Source organism: Canis lupus, chromosome 34 (assembly GCF_003254725.2).
Source record: "Canis lupus dingo isolate Sandy chromosome 34, ASM325472v2, whole genome shotgun sequence".
Classification (NCBI taxonomy): Eukaryota; Metazoa; Chordata; class Mammalia; order Carnivora; family Canidae; genus Canis; species Canis lupus.
Genome location: NC_064276.1, coordinates 25,102,348 through 25,121,318, shown reverse-complemented (window position 1 = coordinate 25,121,318; position 18,971 = coordinate 25,102,348).

Here is an 18,971-nt window from a genome sequence, read left to right as displayed (position 1 = left end):
AAGGGTAGATTCTAGTACAGCCCTATCAGTTCATATATCTTAGGACAATAACTCTTTAAAAATCCACTGCCTATGTTCACTAGGTAAACTAGGCAAGACTTTCCAAAGGATAAGTCTTTTAAAAAAAAAACCCAAGACCTGGAATGCCTGGGTGGCTCAGCGGTTGAGCGCCTGCCTTTGGCCCAGGGCATGATCCTGGAGTCCCAGGCTCGAGTTCTGCATCAGGCTCCCTTCATGGAGCCTGCTTCTCTTTCTGCCTATGTCTCTACCTCTCTCTCTCTCTCGAATAAATAAGTAAAATCTTTAAAAAATAAAAATAATAAAAAACCCAAGACTAATATGCTTAGCAGGAAAGAGCTTTCTGAAGGGCTAAAGAATAACAATTTAGCATATTCTGATTTAAACAGCATGTGGTAGTTTTGATCTGATAACAAAAGTTAGCTAAGTTCAAGACAAAAGTTATGGGCAATGAGAACTAAACTGCATTTCTGTCCCTGATGAAATGACCTACACAGATCCAGAAAAACTAGAGGGTGTCCTTACCTGTACTCAACAGACCCCTCTCCAGCCAAGGACAATGTCTTTTTCACTTACTACAGTTTCCAAACATAAAATGACAATGTCTTAGCTTACCTTCATAAAATTGATCCTGACATGAATTCCTAAGGCATTTTTGGGTTAAGAAAAATTGGCAAGGATGATCTTAAGGACCAGAGAATCCTTGCATTGATTACCTTGTGGACTAAAGGGAGACAGAGATCTTAGCAAACTTAAGAGTATTAAACTGTAGATCTTGAATATTCATTACTTCAAAAAGTAGGTAATTTTCAAATAAAAAAGAAGGTTGAGTTCACAGATTAGAGCTGTGTTATTTATCTTCAGTATCAGGCATGTTTGTTATCAAAATTAATCAAATGGCATATAGATTGTATTTTTGAATATTTTATCAGTAGAGTCCCAGCAGAAAAATGAGAACATAGGAGTAGGGTACATCAAAATAGGATATATCAAAAAAGGTCCTAAAAGTTTTAATAAATCCTACAAAACATTAGTTGAGAATAGCCAAACTCCCATTCTAGAATAAGCACAATATTCATTAAACATAACCACGATCAATAAACATGATACACACTGAGTTCTGATACCAACAGTTAAATCGCTCCTTACGATAACCTTCAGTCAAGTGTAGCTAAGGAATCATCTCCATTCTGAATTTCTTTCTTTGCACTGTGGAAGTTCTGCTACACATTGTCACCTGCTGGCTCAGTCCCTTTGGGGTCTTACAGCCTTTGTTCCAGTTGCTGGACTGTCCTGAGTTCTTGCTTATACTCTCGTCGCAAGGTCACCTGAAATGCAGTGTCACAAACGAATTCCCAGGATTATCCTCTTATTTCTACTCTGCTTGCTAAATGTCTGTTGCTAATCGTCTGTGGCCACAGGACTGGCTCATCTCATTGTGTGTGCGAGGCCCTGTGGCGTCAGTATGTTTCTGATTTGAGCATTCCAGGTTTCTGTCAATGGCTTCTCTGTTCTCCTCACAAGCAGTTATAGAAGGAGGGTTTTTCAAGTCTGCTCTGCAAGTATTGAGCTATTTTTTTTAAAGGTAAGATTAAACTGTATGGGTAGTAGAAGCTGACACGGAGCTTATAAGAATTGTCATTTTATTACCTTCCATTTCTTGAACAAGAATTTCACTAAGTCTACCTAGCAACCTTGAATTTAGGAGTTGAGCTGGTAAATCATTCACAACTGTTTGAGAGGAATAGTATTGTGCCTAGAACTTTTGAAATTTTTCAGAAGCTGAAATTGAAAATCAGCTAAGTGTTCCTGAAGAATCTACTGCCTTTCTAGTCTCCTGATGCATTTCAATGAGCAGGTTGAAGCAATCTGGGCATTCCATTTTTTCCTAATAAATATATATCTACCAACTATTTATACATACATAATAATATCAACTTCTTACTGTATTCCAAGCAGTTTTAAGCACTTCTCTGGTTTTATCTGACATAATTCTCACAACCCTGTGAGATAGATACTTTTATTATCCCCATGTTATAAATGATGAATTTCTAGTCATCATCAGAGAAATGCAAATTAAAACACAATGAAATAACATTTTACTCCTGTCAGAATGCCTGGAATCAAAAACACAAGAAATAACAAATGTTGGTGAAGATGTGGTAAAGAAAAGGAGCCCTCATGCACTATTGATGGGAATGCAAACTGGTGCAACCACTGTGGAAAACAGTATGGAGTTTTCTCAAAAAATTAAAAATAGAATTATTACACGACCCAGTAATTCCACTACTGGATATTTACCCAAAGAAAATGAAAACACTAGAATTTAAATAAAATTTTAAAAGAAAATGAAAACACTAATTCAAAAAGACATGCACCCCCATGTTTATTGCAGCATTATTTACAGTAGCCAAATAATATAAACAAGCCAAGTGTCTATCTACAAAATAAATGAAGAAAGAAGATGTGTTATACAATCAAATATTATTCAGCCATAAAAAAGAATGAAATCTTGCCGTTTGCAACATGGATGGACTGGAGAATACAATGCTAAATGAAATAAGTCAGAGAAATACCACATAACTTCATTTATATGTGGAAATTAAAGAAACAAAACAAATGAACAAAGTTTAAACAAAAGATAAAGAAACAGACTTTTTAAATACAGAGAAGAAACTGGTGGTTGCCAGAGGAGAGGTAGGTGGAGGAACTGATGGAAAAGACAAAGGAGTACACTTGAAACAGATTGAGAGTACACTTACTTTGATGAACACTGAGAAATACATCGAATTGTTGAAAAATTATATTGTACACCTGAACCTAATATAACTGTTAATTAAACTGGGATTTAAAAAAACATTTAAATGGTGAGTTTCTAGCTGTGGAAGTAGGAAAAGAAAAAAATGAGGAAACTGTAAGTAAGCCAGAAGTTCTGGAGAATATAGACAGTCTACCAAGAGCTGGCAGGATAGATGAGCCTACAATATACCCAGCTAGAATATCCCTCAGTAATGCAGCCTGATGAAGGAGCCTCTGTCCTGAGGAGAGAGAGCTAGAGGCTCACACTGGGTGCCCGTTCTATGGGAGAGGAAGCCTACTCTTGATCCTACTGATTAGTCTGGGCTAGTAAAGAGGTAAAACAAAAGAAAACAGTAAACCCTGGCAGGGCTTCCTGTGACCGGGACTTGAAAGCAGGGGGAGAGTAAAGACCTTATTTCTGTCTTTTATGGATAAGTCAGATTCTCCCTGGAGCTCTCGCTGCCCTGGGCCAGACTGCAGCTTAAAAAGGACTCTCCTGGAAGGCAAGGGCTCTCTAGGGGGAATAACGTACAAGTATTTCACCCTAGGGAAGGCAATGGGTAGCATGTGAAATGACTGGACAATAGTTCTATGTTCATGTTTTATTTCATGCCTTTCAGAGACTGGGAGAAGTGTCCCACCATATCCTCCATGGGCATGTATATTTTCCATACAAGCACGTCCAACTTCCAGCTTCACCTCTTTGCTTCAGGGCTGGCTATGGCCCCCAGGGTCCACTGGGCCTCTACACAGGGTGGGCTAAAAGTTCCAGACAATTAATACCAACTGTTGATTAAATATCACATCCCTCTTGCCACTTGAGTGGATAACTCTGAAGTGCATGTTCCCCGGGAAAAATTTTGTCCTGATTGCCTGCTCTGGCAACTTATTTAATAATATATCCTTTTAAGGGCCATCATTCCTTCCTTTCTTCATGTCTTCTGGGATCACCTCTGTTGGGGATCTTCAAGACTCCCTGACCCTAGGTTCAGTGATTCACTAAGAGGATTCACACAACTGAGTATATAGTCATATTCATGGATATGATTTATTACAGCTGAAGGACAAAAAGCAAAAAGAAAAGGTGCACAGGATAAAACCCAAAGGAAACTAGAAATGAGTTTTCAAAATTTCTCCTCCAGTAAATCACATAGGACGTTGTTTATTCCCACAGCAACAAGTTGTGACATGTTTGAAAAGCTGTTTACTAGGGAATCTCATTAGAGACTCAATGCCCAAAGTCTCTAATAAGAGTTGGTCCTATAGGCAGGCACCCTCTGCTTGGCAGGTGCCCAAATCCAAAAGGAAAAATAGGTGTTTAGCACAAACCACATTGTTTGCATGCAGTTTAGGCACAGTGGCCATTTTTTTTAGGAGTTTATTTATTTATTCATGAGAGACACACAGAGAAGCAGAGACACAGGTAGAGGGAGAAGCAGGCTCCATGCAAGGAACCTGATGTCGGACTCCATCCTGGATCCCAAGATCATGTCCTGAGCCAAAGGCAGACGCTCAACCACTGAGCCACCTAGGTGTCCCCAGTGAGCCATTCTTATAAGGGTTTTGGGAACTCTCTCAAAATTCAAGCTTCCTGAAGCCGGCCAAGTTCCAACCTTGCAAGCGGGCCTCAGGATAGCAATCTTAGTCCTGGCGTATTAATGCTTTTAGCCACATAGAAAATATCCCAAATAGATTTCTTGCCCTCAGATCTTTGTGTCAGGGTTCACTTAACCCAGACTAATCCTAGAGTATGATCCTCCTCTGAGATTACTGGCTAGTAATCATGTCAGAAGCTCAATATATTTGATTTTGAAACTTATTAATGTTTCACTCTTTTTAAAAAATGCTTTGGATTCATATACAATAATATTGCACACACCAAAAAGAACTGTGAATGTGATATAGTGGCTAAGTCTCTGTTCTGGGAGTTAGGGATATTGACTTCAGTCTTTTTATGCCTCACATAAGGATTGGCTAACATCAATGGATTTCACTTTGTTATTACCAATAATCCCTTCTTAATTTCTTTTTTTCATTCACTTGGGCTGTTATAACAAAATGCCATGGACTGAACAGCTTTACAAGTAACATAAAATTATTTCTTAAATTCCTAGAAGCTGGGAAGTCTAAGATCAAGGTACCAGCAGATCCAGTATTTGGTGGGAGTCCAGTTCCTGGTTCTTTTCACTATATCCTTTCATGGAAGAAGGGGCAAGGGAGTCCTCCTGGTTATCTTTTGTAAAAGTACTACTCCCATTAACGGGGAGTCTACCTTCCTGACCTGAGCACCTCCCCAAGGCTCTGCCTCCTACCATCATCACATTGGGAATTAGATTTCAACATATGAATTTTAGGGGAAAAGCAAACATTCAACCTATAGCAATTCCCTACTACCAGAAACCCCACATTTCTTTGATTTTTTTCTAAAAACTTTATTCTTTATTGAGGTATAATTTACATTCAGTAAAATTTATCCCTTGTCATTGTGTAAATCAATGATTCATGATAAATTTATACCACTATATAATCACACAACAATCTGGAGAAAATAGATGTCACCCCAAAAAGTTCCTTCATGGCCCATTACATTTAATCTTTTCCTCTACCTCTAACCCAAATACTAGACATTTATTGATCTGGTTTTTCCTTCATTGCAGTTTGCCTTTTCTAGATTTTCATGTGAATGAAATCCTAGAATATGTAGTCTATTTTGTCTGTCTTCTTTCACTTGACATAAGTCTCTTGAGATTCATTAATATTGTTGGGAGCATCAATAGTTTATTCCTTTTTGTTGCTGAGCAGTATTCCATTGAATGAATATAGGATGGTCTGTTTATCCATTCACCTGTTCATGAACACTTGAGTTTCTTCCAGTTTGGGCTATTATGAATAAAATTGCTAAAGACATCCATGGAAAAAACTTTGTAGAACATGTTTTTATTTTTCTTGAGTAAACACCAATGAGTAGGATTATTGAATTGTGTGGTACATGTATGTTTAACTTTTTAAGAGCTGCAGGACTAGTATGCAAACTAGCTGTGCTTTTTGCATTCCCAATAGAAATGTATGAGAAATACAGTTGTTTTACATCCTCATAGACACTGTATATTGTCAGATGTTCTTATTTTAGTTTTAGCCCTTCTATTGGATGGGTAACAATAGCTCATGGTAGTTTTACCTTATATTTCCCTGATGAGTATCCATGTTGATTGAACAACTTTTCGTGTGTTTATTTGATATGCATGTTATAAAACTTCTTTAGTGAGGTGTCTTTTCAAATCTTTTCCCCATTTTTAAAAATTGAGTTGTGTTCCCAATATTGTAAGAGTTCTTTATTAATTTAGGATACAAGTCCTTTCATCAGATTATATTTTGTAAATAACATTTCCCAATCTGTAGCTTTCATTTATATTTTCTTAATGAAGTCTTTTTAAAAATAGCTTTGTAGAAATATAACTCACATATCCTACCATTCACCATTTAAAGTATACAAGTCAAGTGCTTGCCTCAGCAATCAGGCAACAAAAAGAAATAAAAGGCATTCAGATTGGCAAAGAAGAAGTCAAACTCTCCCTCTTAACAGATGACATGATACTGTACATAGAAAACCCAAAAGACTCCACCCGAAAATTGCTAGAACTCATACAGCAATTCGGCAGTGTGGCAGAATACAAAATCAATGCCCAGAAATCAGTGGCATTTCTCCACACTAACAATGAGACTGAAGAAAGAGAAATTAAGGAGTCAATCCCATTTACAATTGCACCCAACAGCATAAGATACCTAGGAATAAACCTAACCAAAGAGGTAAAGGATCTATACCCTAAGAACTACAGAACACTTCTGAAAGACATTGAGGAAGACACAAAGAGATGGAAAAATATTCCATGCTCATGGATTGGAAGAATTAATATTGTGAAAATGTCAATGTTACCCAGGGCAATTTACAAATTTAATGCAATCCCTATCAAAATACCATGGACTTTCTTCAGAGAATTGGAACAAATCATCTTGAGATTTGTGTGGAATCAGGGATCCCTGGGTAGTGCAGCGGTTTAGCGCCTGCCTTTGGCCCAGGGCGCGATCCTGGAGAGCCGGGATCGAATCCCAAGTCGGGCTCCCAGTGCATGGAGCCTGCTTCTCCCTCTGCCTGTGTCTCTGCCTCTCTCTCTCTCTCTCTCTCTCTCTATCATAAATAAATAAAAATTAAAAAAAAGGATTTGTGTGGAATCAGAAAAGACCCCAAATAGCCAGGGGAATATTAAAAAAGAAAACCATAGCTAGGGGCATCACAATGCCAGATTTCAGGTCGTACTAAAAGCTGTGGTCATCAAGACAGTGTGGTCCTGGCACAAAAACAGACACATAGATCAATGGAACAGAATAGAGAATCCAGAAGTGTATTCTCAACTCTATGGTCAACTAATATTCAACAAAGCAGGAAAGACTATCCACTGGAAAAAAAGACAGTCTCTTCAATAAATGGTGCTGGGAAAATTGGACAGCCACGTGCAGAAGAATGAAACTAGACCACTTCTTACACCATACACAAAGATAAACTCAAAATGGATGAAAGATCTAAATGTGAGAAGATTCCATCAAAATCCTAGAGTAGAACATAGGCAACACCCTTTTTGAACTTGGCCACAGTAACTTCTTGCAAGATATATCCATGAAGGCAAGAAAAACAAAAGCAAAAATGAGTTATTGGGACTTCATCAAGATTAAAAGCTTCTTCACAGCAAAAGAAACAGTCAAGAAAACTAAAAGACAACCTACAGAATGGGAGAAGATATTTGCAAATGACCTATCATAAAGGGCTAGTATCCTTTATCTATAAAGAACTTATTAAACTCAACACCAAAGAAACAAACAATCCAATCATGAAATGGGCAAAAGACATGAACAGAAATTTCATCAAAGAAGGCAGACATGGCCAACAAGTACATGAGAAAATGCTCTGTATCACTGACCATCAGGGAAATACAAATCAAAACCACAATGAGATACCACCTCACACCAGTGAGAATGGGGAAAATTAAGCAAGGCAGGAAACAATAAATGTTGGAGAGGATGTGGAGAAAGGGGAACCCTCTGCACTGTTGGTGGGAATGTGAACTGGTGCAGCCACTCTGGAAAACTGTGTGGAGGTTCCTCGAAGAGTTAAAAATAGACCTGCCCTACGACCCAGCAATTGCACTGCTGGGGATTTACCCCAAAGATACAGATGCAGTGAAATGCTGGAACACCTGTACCCCGATACTTCTAGCAGCAATGTCCACAATAGCCAAACTGTGGAAGGAGCCTCAGTGTCCATTGAAAGATGAATGGATAAAGCTGTGGTATATGTATACAATGGAATATTACTCAGCCATTAAAAATGAGAATATCCACCATTTGCTTTGACGTGGATGGAACTGGAGGGTGTTATGCTGAGTGAAATAAGTCAATCGGAGAAGGACAAACATTATATGGTCTCATTTATTTGGGGAATATAAAAATTAGTGAAAGGGCATAAAGGGGAAAGGAGAGAAAATAAGTGAAAATATCAGTGAGGGTGACAAAATATGAGAGACACCTAACTTTGGGAAACGAACAAGGGGTAGTGGAAAGAGAGGTGGTTGGGGGTTTGGGGTGACTGGGTGATGGGCACTGAGGGGGGCACTTGGCGGGAGGAGCACAGGGTGTTATGCTGTATGTTGGCAAATTGAACTCCAATAAATTTTTTTTTAATTTAAAAAAAAGTAAACAAGTCGGGGATCCCTGGGTGGCTCAGCGGTTTAGCGCCTGCCTTTGGCCCAGAGCGCAATCCTGGAGTCCTGGAATCGAGTCCCGTGTCAGGCTCCCAGCATGGAGCCTGCTTCTTCCTCTGCCTGTGTCTCTGACACTCTCTCTCTCTCTCTCTCTCCCTCTCATGAATAAATAAATAAAATCTTTAAAAAAAGTATACAAGTCAGTGGATGTTATTATATTACAGTTGTGCAACCATCAGTACAATCTAATTTTAGAACATTTTAACACTCAGAAAATATACCTTATTTTCACTCTCCATATCCCCTTACTGACCCCGCATTACCCACCTAAGACTCTATAACCAATAAACTACTTTCTGTATCTCTGAATTTGCCTAACCAGAACATTTCATGCAAATGGAATCATAGAATATATGATATACTATGATTAGTTCCTTTTATTTTGTAAAATGTTTTTAAGTTTCATCCATGTTATAGCATGTGTCTGTACTTCATTCCTTTTAATTGCCAAATAATAGTACATTGTGTGAACATACTATATTTTCTTAATCCATTCATCAGGTGATGGACATTTGGATTATTTCCACTTTTTGGCTATTATGAATGACACTGATATGAGCAGTTTTATATGAGTTTTGTGTACATATGTTTTCACTTATCACTAGTTATGGATAAGGGTCCTAATTTCTTCACATCCTTGCCAATACCTGTTATTGCTTTTTTTATTTTAGCCATATTTCTTTGCTTTACATTTCCTAATGGCAAGTGAAATTGAGCATCTTTTCATTCTTTTCATGTGCTAATTAGATTTCATAAATATTTGGAGAAATGTGTTTTCTGATCCTTTTCCTCTTTTTAGAGAGAGAGAGAGAGAGAGAGAGAGATGGGGGAGGGGCGGTGAGAGAGGGAGAGACAAAGAACCTTAAGCAGGCTCCATGACCAGCACAGACCCCAACTTAGAGCTCAGTCTCACAACCCTGAGATCATGACTTGATCCAAAATCAAGAGCCAGACTCCTAACTGACTGAGCCACCTAGGTCCCCTCCTTTTCCCATTTTTAATTGGATTGTCTTATTAACTATCACGCATAACAGTTCTATTCTGTAGGTTTTACTCATATTGTTTGTGGAACAAAAGTTAAATTTTGATGAAATTCAGTTTATAAATATTTTTCTTTTTTCCTATAAAGTTTTCCCTTAAAGTTTTGTCATATCTAATAAACCATTACCTAATACAAAGTCACAAAGATTTACTCCTATTTTCTCCTATAAGTTATAATTTTATTCCTTACATTTGTGTATTTGATCTATTTTGAGTTAACTTTTGTGTGTTATACAAAGAAGGAGTATAATTTTTTTGCATGTGTATATGTAGTTTATCTAGCACCATTTGTTGAAGACTATTTTTCTCCCATTGAATTGTCTTGGCACCCTTGTCAAAAATCAATTGATTGTAAATGTAAGAGTTTATTTTTGGACTCCTAAATTCTATTCCATTGATATGCATTTCTATCCTTATCTCAATGCTATACTGTCTTTTATAGTAAATTTTGAAATCAAGAAGTGAGTTCTCCAGTTTGGTTCTTTTTCATGATTGTTTTGGCTATTCTGGGTCCCTTGAATTTCTATATGAATTTTAATATCAACATGTCAGTTTCTCTAAAGAAAAAAAAAATAAGAAAAAATAGGAAAAAAATAACCAGCTGGGATTTTTAGTAGTGGTTTCATTGAATCTGTAGATCATTGTGGAGAATATTGCCATCTTAACAACATTGTCTTTGGGGGGTGGTGGCAATGAATCGTATTTTATTTTCATAGCATATGCCAAATGGAAACAAAAGAAGCAACTCAGAAAGGTCCAACGTAATCAGCCAGTATTACAACACAATATTGTCTTCTGATCCATGATTATGGGATCTTTCTACTTATTTAAATTGCACTTAATTTTTTCAACAATGTTTTACACTTTTAAGTATACAAATTTGTGTTCTTGTTAAGTGTATTTCTTACTATTCTATACTTTTTGATAATGTGAATGGAATTATTTTCTTACTTAATTTTCAGATTGTTTCTAATATATACAAGTATAATTGAGTTTCACATATAGAAGTGATCTTTTATCCTGCAGCCCTGCTGAATTCATGTGCTATTTCTAGTGTGTTTTACTGGATTCCTTAGGATTTATTATACACAAGGTCATGTGATCTGCAAATAGAGATAATTTTACTTCTTCCTTCCTAATCTGAATACTTTTTAATTTTTCATGCCTAATCGCCCTGGCTAGAACCTCTAGTGAAATGTTGAATAGAAGTGGGACGAGCAGACATCCTTGCCTTGTTTTACCATTAAGTATAGTGTTAGCTGTAGGATTTTTTGGGTATATGTCCTTTATCATATTAAGAAATTTCCTTCTTTTCCTGGTTGCTGAGTGCTTTTATCATGAAAGGATATTAATTTTGTCAAAATTTTTCTATGTCTATTGAGATGATCATGTGATTTTTATCCTTCATCCTATTAATATATATTACATCAGTTAAATTTCATAAGTTAAATTAAACCTTGAATTCTTGGAATAAATCTCACATGTATATGATATATAATCATTTGTATATGTTTTTGGATTCAGGTTACTAGTATTTTCTTGAGGATTTTTGCCTCTGAATTCCTAAGAGATATTGGCCTATATTTTCTTTCTTTTTCTGGTTTTGATATCAGGCTTATCCTGGCCTCATAGAATGAATTGGAAAATATTCCATCCTTTTTTATTTTTGAAAGTTTGGGAGGGATAGGTATTAACTCTAAATGTTTAATATTTGTTTAATATTTAATGTTTAATATTTTAATGTGTAATTCACCAATGAAGCCGTCTGGACCTAGGCTTTCCTTTGTGGGAAGTTTTTAGTAAGTTGTTTTTTTTACTTGTTATAAGTCTATTCAGATTTTCTGTTTTGTTGAGTCCGTTTCAGTAGTTTGTGTCTTTCCACTTTATCTCTCAGATTTGTTGGCATACAGTTTTTTAAGGTATCCTCTTATATTTCTTCCTATTTCTATAAAGTTGGTGTGTGTAGCCTCTTTTTTATACTATCATCATCAATTGATGGAATGGACACATGGTCTGCTTCCATAGTTTGGCTATTGTAAATAATGCTGCAGTAAACACGGGGGTGCATGTATTCCTTTGAATTAGTGTTTTTTTTTGTTTTGTTTTGTTTTTTGATTTTGTTTTTTTGTTTTTGTTTTGTTTTTTTTTTTTTTGGTAAATACAAACTGGCTACACCAGGTTACATTTCCACCAAGATTTCTATTCTTTACATCCTCACCAACACTTGTTTCTTGTGTTTTTTTTTTTAGCCATTCTGACAGGTATGAAGTGATACCTCATTGTAGTTTTGATTTTCATTTCCGTGATGATAAATGATGTTGAACATTTTTTCATGTGGTTGTTGGCCATCTGGATGTCTTCTTTGGAGAAATGTCTGTTCATATCTTCTGCCCATTTTAAATTGGATTATTTGGTTCTTGGTATTATATATATTTCGGATGCTATCCTTTATTGTGTATGTCATTTGCAAATATCTTCTCTCATTCAGTAGATTGCCTTTTAGTGTTGTTGATCGTTTCCTTCACTGTGTAGGAGCTTTTTATTTTGATGTAGTCTCAATAGTTTATTTTTGCTTTTATTTCCCTTGCCTCAGGGGAGATGTCTTAGAAAACTGTTGCTACAGCCAATGTCAGAGAAATTATCAACTGTGCTCTCTCCTAGAATTCTTATAGTTTCCGGTCTCACATTTAAGTCTTAAACCCATTTTGAAGTTTTTTTTTTTTTTTTTTTGCGTGTGTATGGCGTAAGAAAGTGGTCCTGTTTCCTTCTTTTGCATGTAGCTGGCCAGTTTCCCAACACCATTTGTTGAAGAGACTGTCTTTTTCCCATTATTCTTTCCTCCTTTGTCAAAGATTAATTGACTGTATACTTGTGGGTTTATTTCTGAGTTTTCTATTCTGCTCTATTGATCTATGTGTATGTTTTCATGCCAGTACCATACTATTTTAATTACTACAGGTTTTTTTAAGCTTAGAAAGTTTGTAATCATTTAATCTTTCAGCAAATGCCACAATTCCCAAAAACAAAATTATTAGTATTAAAGAAAGCAGTTCATATTTAAAATCACATATGTACAAAATTCAATCCTTTGTGACCAGTCATTATGTCAATGTATCAATTTAAAAAAATAACTTTACATGTTTTGCAACCTCTAATCTTTTCAAGTAAACTTTAAATAAGAAGAATTACATGAATAAAATTTAAATATTCCAAACTTATTCAATAACGACTCAGAATATTTAATGTATGCTAAAAAGTTAAATATTTTAATATTTTGTTTTAAGTATGCAGTACATGAGGCACAATTTTAAATAATCTTTTTGAACAAAACAGTAATTCTCAACCCTCAGTTTGTCCCTAGGTGGCTCAGTGGTTGAGTATCTCCCTTTGATTCAGGTTGTGATCCTGGGGTCCTGGGATCGAGTCTCATATCAGGCTCCCCACAAGGAGCCTGCTTCTCCCTCTACCCATATCTCTGCCTCTCTGTGTCTCTCATGAATAAATAAAAAAAATCTTTTAAAAAAAGAACAGTAATGCTTAATTTGGAAATTTCAGTCACCAAAATTTTTAGAAAAATTATTTTTTGAAAAATCGTGTATATATGTCTTTGGTGGATTATGCTCTTGATAATTTGTTACAGAACATAATGAAATACATTTTTTTTTCTGTTAAAAAAGATCATGTCAATCTTTTTGGTTCACATTTCCTTCTTTTTTTCTATCAAGGTAAAGTTATTATTGAAAAAAGAATGATAACTTATCAAAGTTTTTTCTTTGATTGAGGAAAACTACACGTATCACAATAGTCTGAAAACCTATAGAGTGTACTCAAAGCACTCAAAGCCTAAGAAATTGAGGAACCTATATTGAAAAGATAATCACACCTGGGATTTTTGTTTCTTTGGATAGCAGGTAGTTGAGTCTTGTGTTTTGCGGGGGTTTTGTTTAGCATTTAAATACACATCAATATGTTTTAGCATGTAATTTGCATATGAGTTCTATAGAAGATAATTGTCAATGTTATATTTACACAGTGTAATAACTATTTTATTTAGAGAACTGATTACTACAGCTTTGTTATATGACTTGAAGTCTGGAATTATGATACTTCGAGTTTTGTTTTCCTTTTTCAAGATTTCTTTGGCCATTAGGAATCTTTTGTGGTTCCATACAAACTTTAGGATTATTTGTTCTAGTTCTGTGAAAAATGCTGTTGGTATTTTGATAAGCATTACATTAAAGTCGGAGATTGCTTTGGGCAGTATAGACATTTTAACAATATTTGTTCTTCCAACCCAGGAGCATGAGATGTTTTTCCATTTCTTTACATTGTCTTGAATTTTTTTCATCAGTGTTTTATAGTTTTCAGAGTACAAGTCTTTCACCTTTTTGGTTAGGTTTACTTCTAGGTATTTTTTCGTTTTGAATGTAATTGTAAATGGGATTTTTTTTCTTAATTTCACTTTCTGCTGCTTCATTATTATTAGTGTATAGGAATGCAACATATTTCTTTTTTAACATATATTTTTTTATTTTTAAGCAATCTATACACCCAAAGTGGGTCTTGAACTCATGACCCTGAAATCAAGAGTCACACGCTCCTCCCACTGAGCCAGTCAGGGGTCCCTGAATGCAACAGATTTCTGTACATTGATTTTGTACCCTGCAACTTTACTGAATTCATTTATCAGTTCTAATAGTTTGTTGGTGGAGTCTTTAAGGGTTTTCTCTATATAGTCTCATGTCATCTGCAAATAGTGAAAGTTTTCCTTCTTCCTTACCAATTTAGATGCCTTTTATTTCTTTTTGTTGTCTGATCGATATAGCTAGAACTTCCAGTACTATGTTGAATAAAAGTGGTGAGAGTAGGTAGCCTTGCCTTGTTACTGACCTTAGGGGAAAAGCTCTCAGTGTTTCCCCATTGAGTATGATATTGCCTGTGTGTTTTTCATATAAGGCTTTTATTATGTTGAGGTATATTCCCTCTAAAGCTACTTTGTTGAGGGTTTTTATCATGAACGTTGTTGTACTTTGTCAACTGCTTTTTCTATATCTATTGAAATGGTCATATGGTTTTTGTCCTTTCTCTTGTTGATGTTTGATACTCCACATACATTTTATTATTTTATTTTATTTTTTTTAGACTCTAAAGGAACTTTTTGTTACTTTTTAAATTTAAATATTGTTAGTTAACATACAGTACAATATTGGTTTCTGGAGCAGAATTCAGTGATTTGTCATTTAAATACAACAACCAGTGCTCATCACAGTAAGTGCCCTCTTTAATACCCATCACCTGTCTAGCCCATGCCCCCCACCCATGTCCCCATCAACCCTCAGTTTGTTCTCTATTATTAACAGTCACTTATGGCTTGTTTTTTTCTCTCCCTTTTGTTTTTCTTTTCCCCTTTCCCATATGTTCATCTGTTTTCTTTCTGACTTACTTCATTTAGCATAATACACTCTGGCCCCATCCATGTCATTACAAATGGCAAGATTCATTCATTTTGATAGCTGAATAATATTTGTGTGTGTGTGTGTGCATGTGTGTGTGCATATGCCACTTCTTCTTAATCCATTCATCAGTTAATATAGCAGCATTATCAATAATAGCCAAACTATGAAGAGAGCCCAAATGTTCACATACATTTTAGAGTCAGCTCATTAAATTATACAAAGGAGACCTATGGTGTAAGAATACTATTAAATTCAAACCAAAATTACAGATAGGGGGATATAAAATCATTAACCTGGAATCAGTCCTTCACCCTTTTTGTAAGGTTCTATATAAAGATATGACTAAAACTGAAGAATCATAGTATTGTGGTGTAATCAGGGGAAATCTGAAGGCCTTGGGGCTCTTTTCTTCCACATTCATCATTTAAAATCCTTGACTCTTGAATTCTCCTGGATAGAATTAATAATATTATCCATTTTTTTCTGGTTATATAAACTACCCCAAAATTCAGTGGCTTAAGCAATAACCAGTTTATACTATTGGAGGAAATACTTTATAACTGGAAAGCCTTGTGAAAACATAAGAGATTATTACTACTGATGTTCCAGACTATTTAATTTTTTTCTAATTCTAGCCTATTAAGTTAGAAAGGAATAAAATAATGTCTAATAATGCACTAATGGCACAGTTCTGAGCTATTGTATTCCTGACCAGTGTCTAACCATCCCACGTACACTCCAAGGTGTGCAATCACTCACCAGATAAAGAAAAGGGCATAAATCTCCCTCTCCTCTCTCTCTCTCTCCAGATAAGGCAAACCGTGTCAAGTCAGTCCCCTGTGGGAAGGGAAATATCAAAAAGATGTCAAGGCAAGATGATAGAAGGGAAATAGAGACAAGGGGTAATGTAGCTCATTCTTTCCTTCCCCCCAAAATAACTGTGGCCTCTACACTTTCTGGATCTTGCCAAATGCTCCCACATGGCTCAAGGTTGATCCAGGTTCTAGCCTGTCCCTACCACTAACTTCTTCATCACCTTGGACCAGTCAACTTCATCTCTTTGGGCTTTAATTTCCTTATTTTTTTTCTTTTTAAAAAAGATTTTATTTATTTATTCATGAGACACACACACAGAGGCAGAGACATAGGCAGGGAGAGACACAGACTCCATGCAGGGAGCCTGATGTGGGATTCAATCCTGAGACTCCAGGATCACACCCTGGGCTAATGGCAGGTGCTTAGCCACTGAGCCACCCAGGCATCCCATTTTCCTTATTTTTTCCCAAGCTTAATTATGGTGAGGCTTACAATTAAAAATTATATATATCTAAGGAATATAATGATATTTTGCACTATGTATATATTGTTAAATTATTACAAGATCAAGCTAATTAATATATCTGTCACTTCACATAGTTTTCATTTTGTGTGTGTATGATGAGAATACTTGAGATCTATTCTTTTGGCAAATTTCAAGTATATAACACATTATTATTAACTATAGTCACCATGTTATATCTTAGGTCTTCAGAACATATTCATCTTATAATTGATAGCTTGTACCCTTTAGTCAGAATTTCCCACCCCCACACCAGCCTCTGATAATCACTTTTCTACTCTGGTACTATGAGTTCAACTTTTTCTTTTTTTAAGATTTTATTTATTCATGAGAGACACAGAGAAAGGCAGAAACATAGACAGAGGGAGAAGCTCCTCACAGGGAACCCAATGTGGGACTCGATCCTAGGACCCCAGGATCATGACCTGAACCAAAGGTAGATGCTCAACCACTGAGCCAACCAGGTGCCCCTCCACTTTTTCTTAATTCCACATATAAGTGATACCATGTGGTATATGTCTTCCTGTATCTAGCTTATTTCACTTAGCATAGTGTCCTCCAGGCTCATCCACGTAGTTACAAATGGCAGGATTTTCTTCTTCTTCTTTTTTTTTTTTTAAGGCTGAATAATATCCCATTGTATACTATTTACTGCATTTTCCTATACATTCATCTGTCAGCAGATATTTAGGTTGTTTCCATATCTTGGCTACTGTGAACAGTGCTGTAATATAAAAGAGGAAATTTAACTAAATCTATATGATTCCTTCCAGTACTAAAATCTTATGACCCAAAGGCAGGGGTGGTAAATCCCTATTAGTAAATCAGTTTGCACACACATCCCAAATATATACATATTTATTTAGTTTCAAAATGTACATATGTACAGAGTACTAGTATCTTATAGTAATGAACACATACATATAAGAATTTTTAAAGAGATTTTATTTTTATTTTTATTTTTATTTTTTTTAGAAAGAGATTTTAAAATGAAATAAAATGTCTATATAATTGGATACTTCATGTATCATTATCAGTATCTCAACTCACAATATAGACTTAGTGAATGTGAATCCATTTCTCAGGTGTTGGTTCTTGTTGTTGGCTTGCTTTCTTGTTTTTTTTTTTTTTTTTTTTTCATGCTAGGAGAAAGGGGCATGTCTGCTTAGCCATCTTCATGTTCATTGTCTCTGCTATATTATTTAGCTGAGAATCAACAGATAACCTTTGTCTCTTACCCACCTGTGTTCTAAAACACAGTAGTCAGAGAGAGGGAGATCAGAATGATAAGTAGTACATTAAATGGGCCTATGTACAGAAAAGAATTAACATAGCTGCTATCCTTGAGAACATCTACTTGCAAGGTTGGCCCTTGCCTGGTATCTGGGAACTTAGATTTCAGGAGAGTTCCCACCCATTAGCTGATAAACGTGGCTCACTGTCCAAACTGTGCAAATAATGTAGTTTATGCTGAGTATCTGCTTTCCTTCTAGGAGTCTGGAATGTGGATATATGCTAGATAAAGAGGTCTATGTAATAAGCCCTCAAGAAAATTTCCAGGTAATAACCCTCAAATGGAGTTCCCTGGTTGGCAACATTATACATGTAGTGTCACAACTCAATGTTGGGGGAATTCAGAGTGTCCTGTGTGACTATACTGGGAGAGGGCTTTTAGAAGCCTGTGCCTGTTTTCCTCTAGACTTTACCCAATGCACCTTTTTCCTTTGTTGATTGTGCTGTGTATCCTTTCTCTGTAATAAAGCCATCACTCTAACACACTGAGTCCTGTGGATCCTCCTAGAGAATAATTGAAACTAGGGTGGTATTGGGGACCTCATGACATGGCCTGGCAAACAGTTCTTGACATAAACGTATCCCAAACTGTAGACCTCCCTTTGTTGGGTTATTTGAAAAGAAAGGGGCTTTATCAAAGTTTGTGTGAAAACAAAAATAAGCTCACATACTGTATCTTAAGAACAATATTCAAAAAAAAAAGAACAATATTCAAATATGGCAATACAAATATGTACTATTATAAAGCCCGTGCAAGTTTTGTTTTTTTTTCATGACTTTTTAGCTTACTGTGTCACATGGGAAGAACTAACTCAATAAATGCTTACAATCTAAATAACATACGTTCTACAAAGGTAAAATGATAGTGGAATATTTTCCAAATTTTTCCAAATGTGTAATTAAAACAGCTCTTGAATTAGCATTAGGGAAATTGGATGCTTTTTGATTATGCTGCCAATCATCCTTTAGATGAACTAGATGCATTTTTGTCCAGACTTGCTCTAACACTACCTAAAAATAAGCATCTCTCACTCATTAATATGGACTCAATTATAAATAATGTTCTTTTTGTGAAATTACTTTCTATTTAGATGCTCTTAGTTTGGTATATATTGAAGTAGTTCTTAAATTAATTGAATTATGCCACCCTAGTTATAACCATGCTAGTGAAATAAACATGAGACAATCCACATAAGATTAAACAGAACTCAC